Below are 8748 nucleotides of genomic sequence, written 5' to 3'. Positions count from 1 at the left end.
CATGGAAAGTTCTTTCTGAGGGCAAAAAGGCTGGGGCAATTAGGCAGGTCATATCTCTATGTATGTATGTATGTATGTGCACATGTGTGTGCATGTGGGAGGCGGGTCGATGTTGGAGTCATGCTGGGTTGCACCTGTTTGTACCTTTTTTACAGTTGACCATTTATCACATGAGCAGGTATCTTTCATATTCAGCCCTATGTGTAATATTATAAGGGTGGGGAAATTACTACATAGACTCCTTCCTCCCACAGAGTGAGTCCAAGGATGCAGTGGTAAAACTGCTCAGGGGGATTTCTCCCCTCTCCTACACCTTCCTTACTATGTACTCTCCCTTTATGATGAGTAAATTATAGATTGTTTCTTACCAGCCTTGGTGTGAATGGCTGGAATATATGACTCCTTCCTGCTCTCATCCATACCTTGGTTATCCTCCTGTCCCTGCTGGTGCTGCTTAGAGGTAAAATAATGTAAAGTAAGAAGCATAGAATGGGAAAATGTGGGCAGTAGAGAGAAGTGAGGAGGATAACACAGGTTATGGGGGAATAAATATTTGCAGCTCTAGTTTATGTTGCAGTAGATAAGAGATGCCTATAAAGCAGGGTTAGAGTGGACATTTAAGGGTTTATTTAGTAAAATATACACATGCGGCTGGATAATTATCAGCTTTTCTGGCATATTTTACTATGCTGTATTTATATGAAGACTCCTGACGAGATAGACCATGCGATAAAGGCAACATAAGTCTGACCCCCGGCACATGCACAGAGTGGGTCCCAATGGAGACATCAGGAAGAGAAATGTCTCCTCCCTGCTCTTCTCCAGTGACAGGAGATATAACGCCATCCAGGGATTGCTTCTCTCAGCAATATAAATAGTAGTATATTGCCCCCTTTATAACCTATGGGGGCTGCACAAACAAATGAAAAGGTGGAGAAATACTAAATTTAGAAAAACAATATTTCTCTATATATTAGGTGTTCCCCAGCTAAAATGCTGGAGAAAATCCTTGTTTAAATTTACTAAATAGCCCCCTAGGGGGTAACAAACTAGGGTATAAGTTTTCAGCAGCATGATTCCAGTGATCTTATCTACAGATTTAAAGTGGCAATGATTTAAATGGGAAAACCAGCTTGGTTTTGACTTTGAAATTATTGTCACTTTAAATCTGCAGCCAAGATCGCCGGAATGGTTCTGCTTCTTAGAACTCGGACACTATTACATTACTCACCAGAGCCTGTTTCCAAGTTATAAGCAAAACAATAAAATAGTAAAATAGGGACAATCTGCTCCTGACATAAACCATGTTGCAATGCATGGGGTGCAAATGCATTTATTCTTTTACCTGCAGGGAAAATACCTACTGCTTCTGCATGTAGTGAGCAAACACCAGGCAGCAGTTTTTACACTGGAATTAGCATTAAGCTAGGAGACACTTCTTCCCAATTATAAATCTCTCTGCACATCTTACACCTGCCCCACCTGCAGTACTACATGGATTTGCTAAGATGCTAAATGCTCCATTTTTTATTTGCTCCTAACTTTGAGTCAGGCCCATATAGTAAGCTGGAGAACCTGGTATAAGGAGAGAAATAAACATTATAGCGATGTAAATGTATCAGGTTTATACATGTGCTGCAGATGACAGTAAGAAGCCTATATCCTCATGAGTACACTCATGTTTCCTATCTTTTACCTTTAGGCCACTCACCACATTTTCCTCCTCCTGAGGGGAAGAGAGAGTGATACCCGGCAGGATGGGATAATGATTAGGGATGTCCTGCATATGGCTGTCATCACAGCTGTGGGAGCATGACATGTCCCCATAAACCATTCCCTCAGGAATCATTTCCCTAATAAATAAAGACAGAGGATTAAACCAGTCCCATCACTTCCCACAGTCGTCGTCCTCATAGCGCCGCCTCATACATACATATTACTTAGCCATGCCTACAGATGAGCGAAATTACAACATGTGTAAGGTTTCAGGCAGAACAGGTCATATGGAAGAGGCATGAAATAAATAAAAATAAATAAATTCTGATGGAGTGAGGAAAACATTCTGCAGAACAGGTTTGTACTAGGGGTGTGCACCGGCCACTTTTAGTGTTTTGTGTTTTGGTTTTGGATCTGGATCTTTCTTCGTGTTTTGGATCTGGATTGGTTTTGCCAAAACCACCCTTCCGTGTTTTGGGTTCTGGGTTTTGTGTTTTGGATCTGTATTTTTTTGAAAAAAAGCATAAAAACAGCTAAAATCACAGAATTTGTGGGTTTTTCTGCTCCTATGCTATTATTAACCTCAATAACCTTCATTGCCACTCATTTCCAGTCTATTCTGAACACCTCACACCTCACAATAGTGTTTTTATGTCCAAAAGGTTGCACCGAGGTAGCTGGATGACTATGCTAAGAGATACAAGTGGGCGGCACAAATACGTGGTCCATCTAGGAGTGACACTGCAGTGGCAGACAGGATGGCAGTTTGAAAAACTAGGCCCCAAACTATACATAATGCAAAGAAAAAAAAGAGGTGCAAGATGGAATTGTCCTTGGGCCCTCCCACCCACCCTTATGTTGTATAAACAGGACATGCACACTTTAACAAACCAAACATTTCAGCGCCAGGGTCTGCCACACGACTGTGGCTGAAATGATTGGTTCGTTTGGGCCCCCACAAAACAAGCTGGCAATTAATCTGTCCCTGCACAAACTGGCTCTACGGAGGCAAGATGTCGTCCTCATCCTCCTCATCCACCGATTCCTCACCCTCTTCAGTGTTGTGTACATCCTCATCCTCACAGAGTATTAATTCGTCCCCGCTGGAATCCACAACCACAGGTCCCTCTGTACGTTCTGGAGGCTGGTCTCCCTGGAAGAGTTGATAATTCATTTTATGAACATCATCTTCTCCACATTTTGTGGAAGCAACCTCCTACGCCTTTCGCTGACAAGGTTCCCGGCTGCACTAAACACTCTTTCGGAGTACACACTGGAGGGGGGGCAACTCAGGTAAAATAGAGCCAGTTTGTACAGGGACCTCCAAATTTCTTCTTTTTCCTGCCAGTACAGGTACGGACTGTCTGACATGCCTACTTGGATGCTGTCACCGATGTAATCCTTTAACAGACAGACGCACGCTTGTCGCTGCTGCTTTGAGGATGCAAGTGCGGCTACAGCCCACACAATTCACAAAGACAGAAAAAAAAGAAGAATATTTTTATTGTTTGTGGAGCGCACTTTGAGGGTTACACCACCCTATAACAGATAGACGCACGCTTGTCGCTGCTGCTTTGAGGATGCAAGTGCGGCTACAGCCCACACAATTCACAAAGACAGAAAAAAAAAGAAGAATATTTTTATTGATTGTGTTGCACACTTTGAGGGTGTCACCACCCTTTAACAGACAGACGCACGCTTGTCGCTGCTGCTTTGAGGATGCAGGTGGAATCTAGACGGGATTTGGAACCGGGGACACACTACCTCCATCAATTGTCTAAATCCCACTGCACTAATGGCGGATACCGGACGCACGTCTAACACCAACATAGCAGTCAAGGCCTCAGTTATACGTTTTGCTTCAGGATGACTGCTGTCGTACTTCATCCTCATCGCTAGGGACTGTTGGAGGGTCAATTGTTTAGTAAAAGTAGTGATGTTCCTACTTCCTCTCTGGGATGATGAACAACTCCCAGCAGCAGCAACAGCACTAGGAGGAAGTGGTTCTTGATCTTTCCCTATTTTATTTTTATCGGAGAAAGTTTGGTCCTCCATTTATGTTATATTGATATATACGTGCGGCTAAAGCGCACACAAACACAGAAAATATTTTTTTATTTTTGCTGGAGAGTAGTGCACTTTGTGGGTTACACCACCCTTTAAGAAATGAGCCAGCCGGCTCTTTACTTATGGGACACAGGAGCACGCTTGGCGCTGCTCCTTTGTTGATGCACGTGCAGCCACAGTGCACACAAGTCACAAACACAGAAAATAATTTTTTTTTTGGTTTGGACTGGAGTGTACTTTGGGGGTTACAGCACCCTTTAACGGTCAAGCCAGCCAGCCCTTTACTTATGACACAGGCGCACACTTGGCACTACTTTGTTGATGCACGTGCGGCTACTGCGCACACAATTCACAAACACAGAAAATAATTTTTTTTTTGGTTTGGACTGGAGTGTACTTTGGGGGTTACAGCACCCTTTAACGGTCAAGCCAGCCGGCCCTTTACTTATGACACAGGCGCACGCTTGGCACTACTTTGTTGATGCACTGCGGCTACTGCGCACACAATTCACAAACACAGAAAATAATTTTTTTTTGGTTTGGACTGGAGTGTACTTTGGGGGTTACAGCACCCTTTAACGGTCAAGCCAGCCGGCCCTTTACTTATGACACAGGCGCACGCTTGCCACTACTTTGTTGATGCACGTGCGGCTACTGCGCACACAATTCACAAACACAGAAAATAATTTTTTTTTTGGTTTGGACTGGAGTGTACTTTGGGGGTTACAGCACCCTTTAACGGTCAAGCCAGCCGGCCCTTTACTTATGACACAGGCGCACGCTTGGCACTACTTTGTTGATGCACGTGCGGCTACTGCGCACACAATTCACAAACACAGAAAATAATTTTTTTTTTGGTTTGGACTGGAGTGTACTTTGGGGGTTACAGCACCCTTTAACGGTCAAGCCAGCCGGCCCTTTACTTATGACACAGGCGCACGCTTGGCACTACTTTGTTGATGCACGTGCGGCTACTGCGCACACAATTCACAAACACACAAAAAATATTATTTTTTTAGCACTTGGGGGGAGCACCCCTGATGGACAGAGCACCCCCTGGACAACACTACAGCACCCCTTTAGGACTGGGACACTGCACAGGACTTTGGAGTGGACACAGCCCCTATGGAGAACTGACTGCACAACACAGTCCAGCCAGCCCCTATGGACTTTGAAGTAGTGGACACAGCCCCTATTAACAACAGCAGCACAGCACAACACAGCCAGCCCCTATGGACTTTGAAGTAGTGGACAACAGCAGCACAGCGCAGCACAGCACAACACTACTCTGCACTACACTACACTACACAGCCCAGCCAGCCCTAACTCCCACCCTCCCTCTTCACTGTCCACAGCCGAGTGAGAAAATGGCGCCGACGCGGGTACCTTATATAGGATCCAAAACCTGCGAGACTCGGAAGGCGGGATGATGACGTTTTGCCTCGATTTCAGATCCGAGTCAGGCGGGAAAAGTCGAGCCTGACTCGGATCGGCCTCGGATCGGGGGGGCTCGGGGAGGTTCGGATTTCAGGAATCCGAACCCGCTCACTCCTAGTTTGTACATGTCGCTCCCCTCTAGCCACGCCCCTAAACCTCCCTGACAATGGTCCCTGAATTTGCCACACCTCCAATTTGCAGCGTGGAAGTGGGGTGTTTGGTTTTTATCTAATTGTGTTACAAAAAAAAAACTCTGAGTTATAATATTGTTGTGACCACTAGTATGATTACTCCGTTCATCTTTATTATAGTTATTACAATTATTTAATTTATATTGTTGATAGGATCCATTAATTAGTGAAATAATAAAAACAAAGTCAAAAGAAAACTACTTGTATATATATGATTGGCAGTAGTAGCACCGTGTTTGTAGGTCAGACAAGACATGTATGTTTATCAACATAAAATCACAGAAGAAAAAGGGGAGAGGGATTTATTGAATATATAGAAGTAATTAATTATACTCTGGTGCAGGATTACATTTTGGTCTGGGGGTTGGGTTATATATTTAATGTATTAAGAATGGTCACCATCCATGAGGTAATGCAATGAATCATGGCATTGTGGTGCGGAGGATGGGCTGTGGAGCTCCCAGAGACTAAAGGAAAAGTAGATAAGTATGGATTTAACAACACCTAGTGGGACATAGGTTGCCTACTGCTGCTTTGACCATTTATATACCACAACTTTTTTAAGAGATTTGTTACATTTAATAAAGTGTAATATTAGTATTGTGGCATTAAAAAGATATCTCTAACATGTTTTACACTGTAACATTGCCCAGTGTATGTGTGTACCTTTCTATTATTCCAGGTCTAGATATTTAGCGCATGAATGGTTCCAGGAACCAAGTGGCAGTAAATGTTCATGTTTACAATGATGTTTCCTGAATACATCTGGGGAATGATAACTTTCATTTCTACAATATTTATAACTAATCTAAATTTAGAAAAGTTCAGTAATTGCTTATGGTTTTGTATTTACCTGAATTGTCACAGAGCTGTATGGATTAGGTTGTGATTAGTCATATGTATCTCCTCCTAGTTACAGCCCACACTATCGGCCCCAATATCTACCGAAATGCGTAAATGTAGCAACATTTCATAATTTTGTTAGGAAAACTGAAACAATTTTAATATGTAAAATTTAGTTATAGGACCATCTGAGTGGCTGCCGGTCATCATCATATTGTAATAATGATGGGTCTATATTATGTGGAGGCCTGGAGCTGTTGTCTTCTCTGTCCCATTGTTACTCTGGCCCAGCCCCTATTCTCTTCATTCTCTCATGTACGTCTTCCCAGACCCACATCTGTATTTATTTGTCACTACTATGTCATCTTTCATTATTTTTCCCGTTTTGTACTTCACTTTTCCAATTCACTACATGATTCCACTTATTCTCTCTGATAGTAATACATAGAGACTCTGTGCTCCTGGTTTCCTCTCTCACCTGAAGTGAGCCAGCTGTAGCTCCCTATCAGTAGTAGTGCTCTCCACCTGGTCACCACTTGCTGACATCTGGTTCAGCATTGGATCCAGGTCTTTCTGTAATGGTTGCTGCTGAAATAAGTAGTATGTGCGTAAACCACAGAATTAGATGGAAAAGACAGTGAAAATTCACAAATAGTAGAGATAGGAGGAAGAAGGGATTGGTAAATCAGAAGAGACTACATAAAGAAATAGTAGCTAAGTACTGTATGAGTTAGAGGTGTGGAATGGAGGCTGACAAAGAGGCCACTGTCTCACCGGTGTCAAGAACTCTTCCAGGCCACGAATCAGGTCATCAAGTCCTTGGTGCACCAAATCCAACTTCTTCTGCTGGTCAGGCAAATTCTTGCTGTCATCAGCTGGATGGAGTGCTGGAAGTAAGTTTTATATAACATCATTACTCAGGTATCATGCGCAGGGTATGCATACTGATCCTTATGCTACCTTGCAATACGGAAAGTTATTTATGAGGATAAAAAGGGGATAGTGATTAGGCAGGCTGCATATATGTTATTAGAATCCAGGAGTAACAAGGATCTGCTGCTTTGATACTATAAGCAGGGCAATAACTAGGGGTGTGGGACTGGTGCTTGCCCTTTACTGGGCCCAGTCTCACTGAATGCTAAACTGCCTTCCCCTCCCCATGACCCACCTACACTTGCTTGTCCAGATACAGTGAGTCTCCCGACCCTCGCAGAGATGATTATTGCCCCAAGGGAAAGAGAGCCTAGTTTTGCCCCTGCTATAAACCCAGCTTTTATGTTAGTGGGCGGGATGCATCAAAGGTAGAAATGCGGTCAAACCCCAAAAATGCGTCTTTGACCGCATTTCTCATATGCACCAAGATTGCTTGTGGTGGGTAATGTCATCTTCCTGATGGTGTTACCCTAGCTTCTATCGGGAAAATGCTGTGAGAGGGGTCCAATCGGATCTCTCCCAGCACCCCCACGGCGCATGCGTCCATCTGCGCATGTGTATAGTTACTCCAGAGGGGCTTCTGGGTCATAGACTCGAAAGTTCCCCCATCGCAAAGGGCCGGTCTCAACGAGAGAGCAGTCTTTTTGCGGTGTTCTACATGCATACTGGCTTTGCTAATGTCGGCATGCATGCAAAAAGCGGCGGGATGCATCGCATCCCGAATGCGATGCTTCATGCATCCCGAACATTGGGCCTGATTCAGACCCACTCGCGAGCGGCTGTCCGCTCGCAAGTGGGTCGATGTTATGCACTGAGCATGCGCACGACGGAGGGAGCTCCGTCGTGCGCATGCGCCAGACGCGACGAGCGAAGGAAAGTCCTTCGCTCGTTGTGTCCGATCAAAGGGGGCGTGCTGTCAATGTTGATTGACAGCACGCCCCCTTTGGTGGGCGTGCCGGGGGCGTGCCTCCCTGACGGGGGCGTTCCCACGGGAACGCCTCCCGTCAGAAGCCGGCCCACTGACATCACTAGTGATGTCAGTGGGAGTGATTTTGGCTCTGATAGAGCCAAAATCACTCCGGAGCTTGCGGTTGAAAACCTCAACCGCAGGCTCCGGCTCGCAATTTCGATGGTCGCGATGGTCTCGACCATCGCGGCCATCAAAAAGCACGCTCGTATAGCCTGTGGGTGGTGACCCACAGCTATACGAGCGTCCAGGAGGACGCTCCATGAAAATGGAGCCCGGCCCTCATTCAGAGCGTGCGCTCTGCTCAGAGCGTACGGCTCTGAATGAGGGCCATTGTCTGTAGTAGTGCCTGACATAAGTATTACCTGTACTTTCCAGCAGCCCGACCCCTGGGCCCTCAGCATTCCTGTCACTCTCACACACAGCTTGGGAATCCTGCTAAGGGAAAGAGAGGAGACTCTATCACACAATTTGAAATGCAAATTATTATATAATGATCCATTTAATGCCAGCACTGACTGCATCATATACCCTGTACAACAGAACATTGTGTAAATGAGGTTATTTTGTATTGTGAAAACTGATTGTAAATAG

Source organism: Taudactylus pleione, unplaced genomic scaffold (genome assembly GCF_031769625.1).
Source record: "Taudactylus pleione unplaced genomic scaffold, aTauple2 ptg000012l, whole genome shotgun sequence".
NCBI lineage: Eukaryota > Metazoa > Chordata > Amphibia > Anura > Myobatrachidae > Taudactylus > Taudactylus pleione.
This window is presented reverse-complemented; position numbering follows the sequence as displayed.